Source organism: Solea senegalensis, linkage group LG7 (genome assembly GCF_019176455.1).
Source record: "Solea senegalensis isolate Sse05_10M linkage group LG7, IFAPA_SoseM_1, whole genome shotgun sequence".
Classification (NCBI taxonomy): Eukaryota; Metazoa; Chordata; class Actinopteri; order Pleuronectiformes; family Soleidae; genus Solea; species Solea senegalensis.
In genome coordinates, this window is record NC_058027.1 from 818,612 (window position 1) to 833,510 (window position 14,899).

The 14,899-nt window shown below is 40.7% G+C and overlaps 1 long non-coding RNA gene across 2 annotated transcripts; it reads right to left on the reverse strand.

Annotated features, from left to right (window-relative positions):
* Positions 1–1,438: 1,438 nt before the first annotated feature.
* On the reverse strand, positions 1,439–13,706 carry LOC122772889. Of its 2 annotated transcripts, none has more exons than XR_006360830.1 (3): positions 13,569–13,706; positions 9,194–9,289; positions 1,439–1,723 (listed from the first exon to the last, which is right to left on the reverse strand). It is a non-coding gene; the product is annotated as an uncharacterized LOC122772889 (long non-coding RNA). The 2 variants fall into 2 exon arrangements; XR_006360829.1 differs by having other exon boundaries at positions 1,439–1,823.
* Between the last annotated feature and the right edge of the window lie 1,193 nt (positions 13,707–14,899).

A 14,899-nucleotide genomic window follows, 5' to 3' on the forward strand; every position in this document is an offset into this window, starting at 1 on the left:
ACACATTTATTTTTGTTCCCAAGTTTTCTCTCCTCCTGGAGCTGTGGATTAGTCGCTGCTATGTTTTTTTGTTTTTTTTTTTGAAGGCAAAGCTTAGTTGCGGTCCGCTCGGAGGGATCAGCTCATTTCCTTCACCATACAACAGTGTGCTGAGAGCACAGCTTGGAAGATCAACGTCTCCTCTTTTGTTACATCAGTCATGCAGCTTCTGCGCGGCACAATGGCGTTGGGGAGGTTGGTGGCGTGGTGAGACGCTTCAATGGAGAGCACAGAAGACCACCTGACCACCTACTGGTGCCCAGAGAATACACACACACACACTCCTGGTTGTGTCTTTATCTGTCCACTGACAGCAGAGTTGTGTGAGTGTTTCTTTATTCGTCCTCCCCCGGCTATAGAGTGAGTTAACATGCTTTATTCTATGTTGACATATGAAACCACATTCACTGTGCTGTGTAATAGGCTCTTACTTGTCCCAGCTCACTGCTCCTTGCTCAGGATTATTTGAAAAGAGACTAACGCACAGATTCTCTCTCAGTTTGGGTGAAATGATGAAGCTGTTGCACCATTTTCCATTCATGTGTATGTATCCTTGAGTTCCCTCCACAGTAAGTGACGTGTTGTTGTACAGACATGAGGCCCGTGGGTGTGGAACCTTCCTATCGACATGTTTAAACTGTGCAGATAATTATGACTCACGTTGTTGCCGCAGTTTTACAGAAGGAAAATAAAAATGTGAAACTTTCAGATGATTATTATTATTATTATTACACAAACTAAAAAGTTAGAATAATGTGATTTTTGGTTTGTTTGCATAAAACGAAAGCAAACAGGTGAGGAAAGACGTTTGATTTACGACTGCATTAAAAAAAGAAAAACGAAAAATAAACAGTCGCACGATTCTTCATGTTCAAGCTGCCGGACGCTGGATCCAGATCCTGTGAGTGATGACACTTCTGATCTGTTTGCTCCTCAGCTTCTATCTCAGCCTTGACAAAGTCCAGCATCAGTAGATCTCTCTCTCACACACACACACACACACACACACACACACACACACACACGGACCATTTGTTTTGTTAAGTATGTGCTAAATGCTACAAGGTGATTATCAAGAGAGAGGCGGGGTATGTGTGTGTGTGTTTGTGTGTGTGTGTGTGTGTGTGTGTGTGTGGTTTCTTTGTTCTGCAGGGACCTCAGATTTCTTTAGAGAAAATCAGTCAGGAAATAACTCAGCTTTAATAGTTTAAAGAGCTTCTTAAATGTCACAGACATTGGGCAGTGTGTGTGTGTGTGTGTGTGTGTTTACAAACGTCTTTGATTAAAAATATAAAGTGACTTTAAAAGGTTTGGTCTTTAAAGAAGCTGCTTCAAATGCAATAAAAGTAGAGATGATGTGCACATTTTTATTTAACTTTCCACAGTTACTTCAGCTGATTTTCTTAAAGACATTAGTAGTGCATGAGAGTGTGATGCATGAGGCTGCAGCTAAAACAAGGCTCCCAAAGAACTTTCTTTCTGTTGCTTCTCTTTTTTTCTAAAGTGCATTTATTCAGAATTGCCAGCGTTGCTTTTTCTACAGGTCCCCAAAAGACTGGTTATACACTGTCTACACGCATTACTCCCATAGTCTGTTGAAGGCTGATCCTGTCACCCACATCTTTCCTGCAGCCGGGCCACCCAGCCTGGATGTGCCTCCAACATGTCATCCCTCTGTGTGGTCCTAAACAAAAGAGCAACACAGAGACAGAGGGAAGCGCAGCAGCGCCAAGCGACAGGCAGACAGACAGACAGAGATGTTTCAAAATATGACAGTGTCATCTCTGGGAAGAGGAACGGAAACAAGACGGGAAAGAACAAAGGATCCTGAGGTGAGTTCAACCCAACATTGAACCCAAAGATGTGATCACATTTGGTCAGAAGAGTTTTTACCAATAAAGATATGAAACACAACTGATTATGATTCAAAAAAGAAAAGTGACCAAAGTCTTGTGCAGTTGTGGTTTTGTGTTGCACACTTTTTTGAGTGTGTGTTTGTTTCCGCTTGATTTATGTGTCAGCTGACGGGTATTAAGTAACATTCACTGCCATCAGGCTCATTTATAATTTGCAAGATAAAGATCAACAGGTCAAAGGAAAAATATCCAATGTCCTGAACATGTTTTGTGTTAAGGAAGCGTTCGCAGGTTTATTGATAGCAGCCCACGCGGCGTTGTGTTGTTTGACATTATATCATGGGAAGGTAAGAAGGGTCTACACGGCATGTTCAATATTATATTAGTACAACTGAACACTGACAATTATTACAAATGACTTCAAAATGCATTTTGTCTAATATTTTAAAAATGTTTTGTCGGTGGATGAAAATCGGTGATTAAGATTTATGGAGTTAGGGAGAGGAGGAGAGCAGAGGGAGGGAGGGAGGGAGGGAGGGAGGGGAGGGGAGGGGAGGCCAAAATGGCACCGTCTAGAGGAAGAGGGTGTATAAAATTTTAGTATTTTGGCAAAGTTTATCTCTCTCTGTGAAAGGAGGAAGCTTTTCTTGCCAAAAACCAAAGACAACATCTGATACAGGATTTTGCAAGGATGGAATATACAACAGGTTGTCGCCTCGCCTGTGATTCAGAGTTCAGAAGAAGAAACAAAGGATTCTCTGTCTGTAAGAAACTCCAAAGTTTCAAAAACACACAATATAACTGCAGCTGAGAGAAGAAATTCCCTGAACTTATGATTTGATTCATTGATAAAATAGCAATAGTGACAACAACAGCAGTCTTATCAGTTTCCTCATGTTATCATAAATAAAATGTTTTTGTAACACAGTCAAACTGGTAATCATGTCATTAATATACATAATAACAAGTTTATTTTCAGTAAAATCATATCGATCGAGCCAGCTAAGATTCTTTTAATCCATGCTGTGATTTGTTGCCATAGAAATGAAACTGAATGATATATCTTTATTTTTCCTGTTTGTCTTCACTGATTGTGAGAGTTACTGCCCACCTGTGGCAGCAGCAGGTTATTGTTAGTGTCTCAGGAGACACTAACAATAACCTGCTGCTGCTGCTGCTGCTGCTGCTGCTGCTGCTGCCCTGACCTTTAACCTCATCGAGCATCTAAGACGTCCTCGTCCAACATCAAAAATGCTGAACGCACACAAATTCACACAGAAACACTTCAAAATCTTAAAGAACTTCTTCCAAAAAGCACGGACGCTGTTATAGTTAAGTGTACGTGTGAAAGACTTTCGGCTCATTCTTTCCTCTGCAGTTTATTACTCTGCTGATCAGACTGAAACATGCACAACATCCACTTCATAATAAAAGTCACGACACGACGTTTATCAGAAAGATCAGCATGTTTTGTGGATGTTTAAAGGTGCTGTAGTTGTCGCTCATAGATGAAACAATAATAATAATAATAATAATAATAATAATAATAATACCATGTCACCATGTCACTCTGAGCATAACTAACCCTCACCAACACTGACCAAACCTAAACCTGCTTCTAACCCTGAAAGCAACAATGAAAATGATACAACATTCATTTTTAACTAGTATTTGTCCTCACACACACACACACACACACACACACGCTGCACACACACACACACACACACACACACACACACACACACACACACACACAAAGTCAATGCTTTCATTGTCAGACTGAGTCGTCCATATGTTGGTGAACCACACACCACAAATGCTTTGCCTTCAAGAAACAACAGTGTGTTCCTCATCATTTGTTGTGAAAACAGTTCCGCTTGTGGCCTCCCTGCCCCCAGCCTGCATTTCCCTCGCTGTAAATCATGATGGGATGGCTTGCAGGTGTCAGGATTAAAGAATACTCTCAATGACTTTGGGCCAGAGACGCAGTCACAGCTGCTTTTCTACTTTTTTAGAACTATTTGTTTTGTGCTTGGTGTGATGAAGCACATGATGAAGAACATGATGAAGAACATGATGAAGAACATGATGAAGAACATGATGAAGAACATGATGAAGCACATGATGAAGAACATGATGAAGAACATGATGAAGAACATGATGAAGAACATGATGAAGAACATGATGAAGCTTTGCTGTAACTGCTCTGTCAGTGCAACACTTCAGTTTAACAGAAACTCTGTGTCTCTGGTGTCTTCAGTTTAAACGTGGAAACCTGCAGTTTCCAAACAAACATGTGAGCTACACGTCTCCGTCACATTTATTCACATCAGTGTGATAATGTTTTAACTGCTTGTGGCACTTTGGTCTGAAATACACTAACACAATAACACGTTTTGTTGTTATGGACGTGGTTAGGTTTGGCCATAAATAGTTCCTGGTTAGGGCTCGGAAAAAAGATAATGATTTCTCCTCAAAGCATCAACATCCTCTCCATTAAAAACACCAGGATGTCCTCAGAAGACAATGTGGAACAAATCTTATAACGTTTGATGTCAAACGGTGGTCCACTTCATCCACTATGTCACGATTTGACAACATAACAAACTACAAGTGAAGAATGTGAGGACGTCATTTTTACGAGACACACGCTCAGATCAGAAATGATCTGAGACGTTAAGAACTTCTAATAACCAACTTTCTCACGTCGTCCGTGCAGTTATTTTATTATTATTAGAATAAAGATTAGTGAGAAACTGAAGGATGTACAATTACCTACATCAATAACATCATACATATTTCATCTTTAATGCCTTTTCTGAATTTAAGTGTGGAGAAAACTCAGTCACTCCAAAATTTCCTTGAGATTGTGCCTGACACTGAAGTCCAGAGGAGGGAAAATCGCCTCAGACGAGTGCCAGTGGAGTGAGATTGTGCAGATCAGCGTGCTGAGTGAACTTTATTGGACAGCTTGTATACAGTGGAGTGCAGTTCCAAGCACGTAGCAGCCAGACTCTGCATGCAACTCTGACGTAGAAGAAGTGTTTGGAGTGTTTGCCCTGCACGTTTTATCACACTTACAATTATGATTACTGTGCACCTTGAATCCAAAATCTCCAAAAACCACTTTAGCTATTTGTGAGCAGTGATGAGCAGCACTTCTGCGAGGCCAGAAGGAAACTGGATACCCAGCGGGATTAGAGAGGGTGAGTCTGACGTTTGCCTTCAGTTTACATTCCTCCCAACAGGCAGGCACCATCTGGAGAGGGTTCTGTATTTATTTAAGTGCAAACTGTCTATTTTTAGTTCAATATTAATGTTTCAGATTAGCAGCGACGCAGCTGTGTGTTTAAAGAGTCTCAACAGCTTCCTCTGCACTTCTCCGTGGCTTTAATTCACTTTGAGTTCTAGCTGATAAACATGCTTTGTTTGCCCTTGTTACTTTCCACAGAAACAGGGTTGATAATAAACTTTACACGCTCGTTTACATGAAAACATAAAAGATATAACGTTTATACATAACAAGTTTGTTGTAAAACTGTTTCCATCAAATTAAAGTTTGTACATTGTCATTGTGTTCCCACTGTGGACTGATATATATATATATATATATACATATATATATATTAGATATCTAATGTTCCTCGTATTCATTAAGACTGAAGATTAAATTCATCCAGGACATCACCTCCAAACAAACAGACATTTAACAACATTTACTGCTGAAGGTGCAGCTTAAGTGTGTTAAAGAACCTTTGTAACCTTCAGTCCAACAGTTCACACCATCATATATACATATATATATATATGTATATATATATATATATATATATATATATATATATATATATGTATATACATATATATATATATGTATATATATATATATGTATATAAAAATATTGTATCTTCACTTTCTGCCTAATGAAAATATGTTGACTTTAAATATACAGAGAAATGATGGACTATGTTTTGCTTATATCTCACACACCCACACACACACACACACACACACGCACACACGCAAACACACACACACAAACAACAATACACTGAAGACAACAATCATAAAAGTGTCTCCTGTGTCGACAACAAATGGTTTCCATGGTCCATCCATCGCGTGTGTGTGTGTGTGTGTGTGTGTGTGACACACTGACATATTCAACACTTTTAACAACAAAAGGTTATAAAATCTACACCTGCTTAATATCTTTAGAATATGAGACAGACTTTTACAACCTGATACTATAGTTTGTGTTGCTTTATCATGGCTTACTACTACTATTACTAGTTACTACTATTACTAATCCTACTATTACTACTAATACTACTACTACTACAAGTACTACTATTACTGCTGCTACTAAAACTACTACTACTACTATAACTACTACTGCTGCTGCTGCTGCTGCTGCTGCTGCCTCCATCAGTGACTAAACGTGTTAAATAATAAAAAGTGCTGTTTGAAATCCTTTGTTTGAATTTATGCCAGTGACACAAATGTATAAAAATGATCTGTCAGTTTAGAGAGACAGTTATTGTATGAATGAATGAATATGAAATAGTTTCATAGTGTACATGGCAACAGCAACAATGTGGCTGCATTAAAAATTTCTTTCAGTAATAAACGACTGACACTGTTGACATGAAGCCGTCATATCATCTGTGAATATTCATGTTCTACCTTTATCTCTATCTTCTCTGTCAGACCGTGGCCTTGAACCCAGAGTCTCATGGAAATGACTGCAACACCAACATGTTTACAGAATATAATTGCATAATAATCTCTGGCCTCATTATGGTCAGAGGCAAAATGACATTAATCAACATCAGCAGAGTCAGTGGTTCACAGTCCTGTCTGTGGTTTGATTTAAACAATAATATGATTTCATTACGTTTAAGGAAAGACTGTGTTTGTTTTTGATAAATGTACAAAAACAAAATAAAAATCTAATAATGCTGCAGATATTATAACACTAATAATAAATATCATCTCATCATCACCAGCTTCTCCTTATTGTGTTCATAACAAACTTAATCCAGCTGTAGTTATGTTTCCCACAGTTGTGTCGCAGAGTCTCAACCTTCAACCTCACCAGGAAAGTCATTGGCATAAATGGAAACATGTGTGCGTGTGTGCAAAGTGCAGGTGTGTGTGTGTGTGTGTGTGTGTGTGTGTGTGTGTGTGTGTGTGTGTGTGTGTGTGTGTGTGTGCAGAGCCTTAAATCTAAACCATATCAGTAAAAATCACTAAATAAATGACTTGAATGGAGCATCTATGTGATATTATTGTGAGGGGCAGAACAATATCATGTTCAGTGTTCACATCTTTTGTAATAATATGTTAAATAATATGTTCGTTAAGACAGTTTAGTCAGAGATACAGAACAGGACCATGGAAAGTGAGTCATGTTCACGCTCAGACTGCAGTGGTACAGTCCAGCACCTGCTCAGACACAGAGCTCATAAACACAAATATTGTTTTTTAAAGAGTTTGCTTTGTTTTCTTTCTGCAGTTTATATGTTTTCATGTTTTTTATTCTCTCATTTACTTTTAAACTGCCTCTTTGCTGTTGGTGTTCCATGTATATATATATATATTTTATGTTTTACTTTTAATATTGCTAAAATTGTGTATGGTTCTATATTTTTATGTTTTATTTTTTCATTGTTTTTGTGTGAAGCACGTTGACTTGTCACGTGTATGAAATGAGCTATACAATAAATATGCCTTGCCTTAAGTTTGTGGAAAAGCTCCTCAACTAAAACACACACACACACACACACACACACACACACACACGATGAGTTACACATGCACTAACACAAGTTTGTCCTGTCAAGAGTGTCACAGAGACACAGCCTCCTCATCCTCATCCTCATCCTCACTCCCTCACACGCTGCTGTGGCACCTGTAGGCTCTGAGACTGCAGCCTGGAAATGTTTTTGTCTTTGTAATGTTGTTATGTTTTATGCTGAGACGGACGAAAGAGCAACAGGACGACAAACAGCCTTTATGAGTTTGGTGAAGTGAGTGATCTCTGTTCATCGTCTGCTACTTTTACATTTCAGTCATGATTGGAAAACTTGGTGCGAATTTCATTTTTTCATGAAAGACCACAAATACATGGATCACACCCTTCTTACTTTGGACTTGTCATAATAGCATCACTGACATCACAGCACATGTCAGCTCTCATTTCACTTCATGCACCTTTAAAAGCCACAGAAACACAGGCCTTATAAAAGTGTTTCCTTTACGTTGAGCAGAACATCCATGTTTTTTTATGACAGGAGAGTTTATGCCAAATATTTCACACTCGTCTGATTTTATGCCTGGAACCAGAGGTGTGTGTGTGCGTGCGTGTGCGTGTGCATGTGTGTGTGCGTGTGCATGTGTGTGCGTGTGTGCGTGTGCATGTGTGTGTGCGTGCGCCAAGATAAGAATAATGTTTTATATAAAGTCTACAGATTAAATCAATTCCCTGGAGATAGAATTGCTACCACCAGAGGGCGACATCCTGTCCTCACAGCTAAACCTCAGACGTTCACTGGATGTTTTTATGTTTGTTCAAACCCTGTAAACACTGTCACTATTATAACAGCTGTCTGCAGAGAACAATGATGAACTTCCTTTGAGATGACAATTAGAATCGAAGTTTACAGCTTGTTTTTAATTTGCCTGAAAGTGAAGTCATTGCTGTGTCGTTGTCTTTGTCCCTGAAACAGTGAGGATTATTTTTCTCAGTCAAGCAGAATTTACAAAATCCAGTGTTGTGCTCACTGAAAAGTTTCATCTCAGCTGGAATATATTTGCACAGTGAGGGAAGTCATCTAATAAGAGGGTGTAGCTGCCTGTCTGTCTGACAGCTTCTCTCAGGGAAAACAAAGCATTAATAAATAAATAAGGAAAACAGTCTGGGCCTCCCACTCCCAGCCGCTCTGCACTGGTTTATCAGGGTCGTATCTCACCATCCTGTGGGGCCAGAGCCGTGCTGCAGAGTCTGTGCTTCCATGTGCTTTAGTGCAATCAAAAACACCTGGCCTCAGGGCTTGGAATGGTCACAACATTACAGCATATAAACGAGCCAACTACTCCATATAGAGGCCCCATAATTGTTGGACTGAAGAGGATTTCTGCCTTTTTTCCCTCCTTTTTTTTCTTTTTACTGCTGGGTTTTACTATTGTTGTAAGACATGAGAACCAATGTCAGACTTAACCATGCAGCACACATTTATAAACTCACTTTTACGAACACAGTGGAATTATCCAGAAAACTCATACGTCAACTCACCAGAGCTGTGAGACGGTGCCAGCCGTCAGAGAACCAATGAGCCGACTGTCCTTCAACTTATGAGCCTTTTCCAACGCCCACACCATTGTTTCACACCTGCGCGCGCACACACACACACACACAGGCACACACACACACACACACACACAGTTAAAATGAAATGAGTAAGATTTGGCTGAATTTAGACGTGTGTTGCTCGTTCGTTGGTTCTTAAATCAAGGGGCATGATTCCACTTAAGCAGTAATGAAAAACAATATTGTGTTGTTCTTTTGTCCGCCCTCGTTTCTGGATGACTTTAGATTGATGTCACAAACAACACGGGCCAAAAAATGACAGTATACCTTCACACACTTGTAAACGACTGGAGTTTGATAATCTCTCAAACACAGTGAGAACATCAACAGGGTTTTGAAACAAATGCTTTCATGGCTGTGACTTTATCTCTATCTGTCACAACACACACTTTACACGTGTAAAGATTCCAGTGAGAAAGTCTAGCCCAGGTTAGCCACCAGGGGGCGACTCCACTTGTTGTGAAAATGTGACGATTAAAAGGAAAAGAGATGATAAACCATGACACTGCTGTGATTGACAGATGGTTTCACCCTGACCTGATGACACTGATCAAATCACACACACTTTTATGTTCAGTCACTGAGGTGGGGCTTGATTGTTGTTGTGATACTAATGTGAATGAAGGAATGAATATTTCCCTTCTTATTATGCCCAAGCTGCCGGTCAGGGTCTGTGCTCTCTCCCCCCCGCCGTGCCCTGGCTCCCCCGCAGCTCCCCCGCAGAGACGCTTCCTTACAGTGATGAGCTTTTGACAGGCCCCAAAACAGCTCGCTTAATGCTGTGCCAGGCCAGACATGGAGCGACTGGGACGCTGGCAGCTTCTTGGCCCACACCAGGCATCACGGGCCTCAGCTCTTTTTACCCCTCCCTTCCTCTTCTCTCTCTCTCTCTCTCTCTCTTTCTACAGCCTCAGGATTGTTATGCAAAGCTTTCCAAGTGGAGATGGTGGGAGTTCTCTCATGAACACATGTATCCACATCATATCTGTACAATCTCCTCCATCATAGTGAGAGATGTGGGCTCTGACAGCGACTGCTATCTGAGTCTGAGTCTGTATCTGTATCTGTGTCTGTGTCTGAGTCTGAGTCTGAGTCTGAGTCTGTATCTGAGTCTGTTGGCATCTGTATCTGAGTCTGAGTCTGAGTCTGAGTCTGAGTCTATCTGAGGTCTGTATCTGTATCTGAGTCTGAGTCTGAGTCTGAGTCTGTATCTGAGTCTGTCTGGGTCTGAGTCAGCCCGAGTCTGAGTCTGGATCTGTATCTGTATCTGAGTCTGAGTCTGAGTCTGAGTCTGAGTCTGTATCTGTATCTGAGTCTGTATCTGAGTCTGTATCTGAGTCTGTATCTGAGTCTGAGTCTGAGTCTGAGTCTGTATCTGAGTCTGAGTCTGAGTCTGTATCTGTATCTGTATCTGTATCTGAGTCTGTATCTGTATCTGAGTCTGAGTCTGAGTCTGAGTCTGAGTCTGTATCTGAGTCTGTATCTGTATCTGTATCTGAGTCTGAGTCTGAATCTGAATCTGTATCTGTATCTGAGTCTGAGTCTGAATCTGAATCTGAGTCTGAATCTGTTTCTCTGAGTCTGAGTCTGAGTCTGAGGAGTCTGAGTCTGTATCTGAGTATGAGTATGAGTCTGAATCTGACTCTGAATCTGAGTCTGAGTCTGAGTCTGAGTCTGTATCTGAGTCTGTATCTGTATCTGAGTCTGAGTCTGAGTCTGAGTCTGAGTCTGTATCTGAGTCTGTATCTGAGTCTGAGTCTGTATCTGTATCTGAGTCTGCTGAGTCTGAGTCTGAGTCTGAGTCTGAGTCTGAGTCCTGGATCTGTATCTGAGTCTGTATCTGAGTCTGAGTCTGAGTCTGTATCTGAGTCTGAGTCTGGAGTCTGTATCTGAGTATCGTCTGAGTCTGTATCTGTATCTGTATCTGTATCTGAGTCTGTATCTGTCAGTCTGAGTCTGTGAGTCTGTATCTGAGTCTGTATCTGTATCTGTATCTGAGGAGTTCGAGTCTGAATCTGAATCTGAATCTGTATCTGTATCTGTATCTGTATCTGAGTCTGAGTCTGAATCTGAATCTGAGTCTGAATCTGAATCTGTTTCTGAGTCTGAGTATCGAGTCTGTATCTGAGTATGAGTCTGAATCTGACTCTGAATCTGAGTCTGAGTCTGAGTCTGAGTCTGAGTCTGTATCTGAATCTGAATCTGTTTCTGAGTCTGAGTCTGGAGTCTGAGTCTGTATCTGAGTATGAATCTGAATCTGTTTCTGTTTCTGAGTCTGAGTCTGAGTCTGAGTCTGAGTCCCGGGCTTCACCTGGAACCCTCAGCACACCTTTGAAACACAGACATTCAGTATCTTTCAGTAAGTTTAGCTCCAGACAGCTGTTGATCCTCCAGATTCAGTTGCACACAGTGATGTTAACTTTGCCGTCCATGACATTTTTGAGTTCCATAACGTTTTGAAAACTATTGAAAACATCCAGAGCAGAAGAAAACCCTGTCTCTTGTGCCAGAGAACAGAATGAAACGTAAAGAACTAAGATACACTAGTGCCACCCGGTGTTGGACTGTGATCACTACGACAAAGACTTAAAGCAAGCGTGTGTCCATCTGCTACACAAGGACAACTCATCAGCTACACGGTGTCTTCTCCATTTGTGGTGACTTTTATGGCTTTTCAACTGTCAACATTGTCCCACAGAGAAGGAAACAGATCCCACGCGTGTCGTGTCACTCATCTCTCAGAGCTGCTTTACTGTACTTTTATTAAAACTGGCAGTCACTTAACTACTGGCAAAACATCGTGTTGTTGGGAAAATGAGGGATAAACACTTCTAATCATAACAGTAGTGTGTATAATAAAAAAACACTGCGTATGTATTTTATGGAGCTGTACTGAATATTAGAAGCACATGCTCTCGCTCTGAAACTGAACAAAATCAAGCTCAAGCTGTAAATCTTTATTGACGACGCCTATTAAATCTCATTCAGTGAGAGTGGATGGAGATGACGGAGACTCCAGAGAGGGCTGCTGTTGTGTGTGTGTGTGTGTGTGTGTGTGTGTGTGTGTGTGTGTGTGTGTGTGTGTGTGTGTGTGTGTGTGTGTGTGTGTGTGTAGGGGTGTGTGTGTGTAGGGGTGTGAGGTAGTGAGTATGGGGGGGGAGTAGGGGCCTTCTTCACGCTCAAACATTTCAAAGTGTGAAATTAAGTAGATTTCACACTAGAACATTTTACCATGTGTACAAACAAACAGCAGCCCCCACACACACACACACACACAGACGTGCACACACACACACACACACACACTCTTTCTCACTTGATGACTTTAATGAAAACTGCATAAGAAATGAGAAACAAGAGAAAACATACATGTTTGTTTATAGTACTGATTGAATGTGTATTTAATGTAATGTAATGTAATAATGTATGTAATCACACGTATATAGTCTGTAGTAATGAAGTCATGAATAACATACTATAATAATATGTGAGCGGGCAGATACCTTGGCTTTTATTGTGCATGTATGTCTTATTTTAAATGTACTTCTTTTAATGTTCTGTTGTTTATCTTAGCACGTGTGTTATGTCTGATTTAATTCTTTCTATTTGTATTTATATTATTATTATCTTGTTTTGTCAACGGAAAAACGTTAACTTTAACATTTTATCACTCGCTGTCTAAAACACAAATGATATAAATCATCTACAAATATAACATCCTCTGTGACATGTACCAACACAAACACCTGGTACAGATTAAGCTTAATGGATGGAGCAGATCTGATTTGAATATCTGTGTAGTTAACAGACAAGCCATCACAGGAATCACTGCTCTGTGACGACGCTCACGTAACTAACTGTCCAGGTCTGGAAAATATTTCACAAAATGAAAAAAACCATGTAAAGAATGTAAAAAATGTAATGAATTATTCTGACGATGACGAGTTTCTGTCTTTTTTTATGTCAGGGGAAAAAAATGTTGTTCTCCGCTTGACTGAGAGAGGAAACTGCAGCATTCTCATGCACGTTTCAGCCTCATAACACAGTTCATTCTTCATTCATTCAGTCATGTCCTAATTCAATCAGGACACGAATTAGCGTGTGAGAGAGTGAGAGAGCGTGAGGTGTTTGTCATTCACACATTCATCTCATTTGCAAATGAAACATTTGTTGAACTTTCACACCGACGAGCAGCGTCGTCTTCCTCCAGCTCAGTGTGAGCTTTGTCTTCTACGTGACGTGAAATATTCATGTAAACATCAGTGTGAGAACAGAAGTGCACGTGTACATCCACAGGTACCTTATCAAACCCTGAGGCCGTCCCATCAGCAACTTTAAACCTGATTCAGGTCTCGTGCAGTTAGAGAGAGGAGAGCTGGATCCAATTGGGATGAGAAGATCGTCAGAACCTTATCTGCAGAAAACTGCATCATTTCATCTGCTCGTGCCCTAAGAAATATGACAAAAACATCAGAGAATGGAAAAAGCATGAGCTCAGACTTTGTAACCTGGCAGATATAATCCAATCATTCCTTGGAGGGCCTAACTCATGTTTTTAACGCCAGTCTATACATCATACTGTATATCTAATTTAAGGCTGAGCTGACTGCTCTTTGAAGAGGCAGTTTTGAAATCACATTCCAGTTTCCCCTCCCAAACAGCAAATTATTGTTACTCCCATGAGACGTGTGATTTCGGACTCAAGAATTGGAGCAAATCACTTGCAGACGACTTCATGAGGATCCTATTAATCTGAGACGAGGACTCGGGATTCAAGTCGAAGTATAAACAACCGCCTCATCAATTGACAAAGTAAAAAACCTTCACAACATGAGCGTCCGTCCAGAGTCAGGTCCGATGCCAGACACCACGGAGAAAATGTGCCCTATAATTGGTAACAGTCTCTTTTGTATGTAAGCAAAGGTGGAGCTTAATGAATCCCAGCGCCGTGAGGATCCTCTGCAGAGCGTGAACAACTGTTTGTTGTTGGACGTCACCACAGAGTCACTGCAGCCCATCAGATACAGCGTCTACACACACTGCAATCACACTGCTGTTGCTTTTTCTTAAGTGTCTCCCACCAATGACTCAGCAACAATTACTCGAGGTTATCAGGGGGCATCTAGCACCAGAATCTGACCCACATGAACCCGCCCTCATTTCCCCTCAACGGTGCCTCAGTGCCTTTTTTCTGCTCATTAAAAATCCCAGAGTTCTCAGTGAGAGCTGGAAGAGAGATGATGGGAAAGGCAGTTTGAGGAGATGCTGAACGCAGCTGGCACTTCTTATCTAGCACATATTAGCAGAGTTGAGGAATGGTATTTGCCATGTTGCATTAGCCTGCTGCCGTCCCATCAGCGCCTGCCATTCCCAGCAACAACATGATCCAAATCAAGTCCAGATGTCTCAACCATCGAGATTCAATATTTCACTACCTCTGCATTTATCTTCTCTTCTCCACTGAGTCACAGATCCAGACGTGATAGCATCTCACAGGATTTCAGAAACTTGGGGCCGATCATAACGTCGCCACGGAGTGGAAGTGATATTGTTTATTTTCTACTTAACAAACAGGAAGTCTAATGATAAAACAGGTTGTAACCATTTGATTAATGAAAAATACTCTTTTTA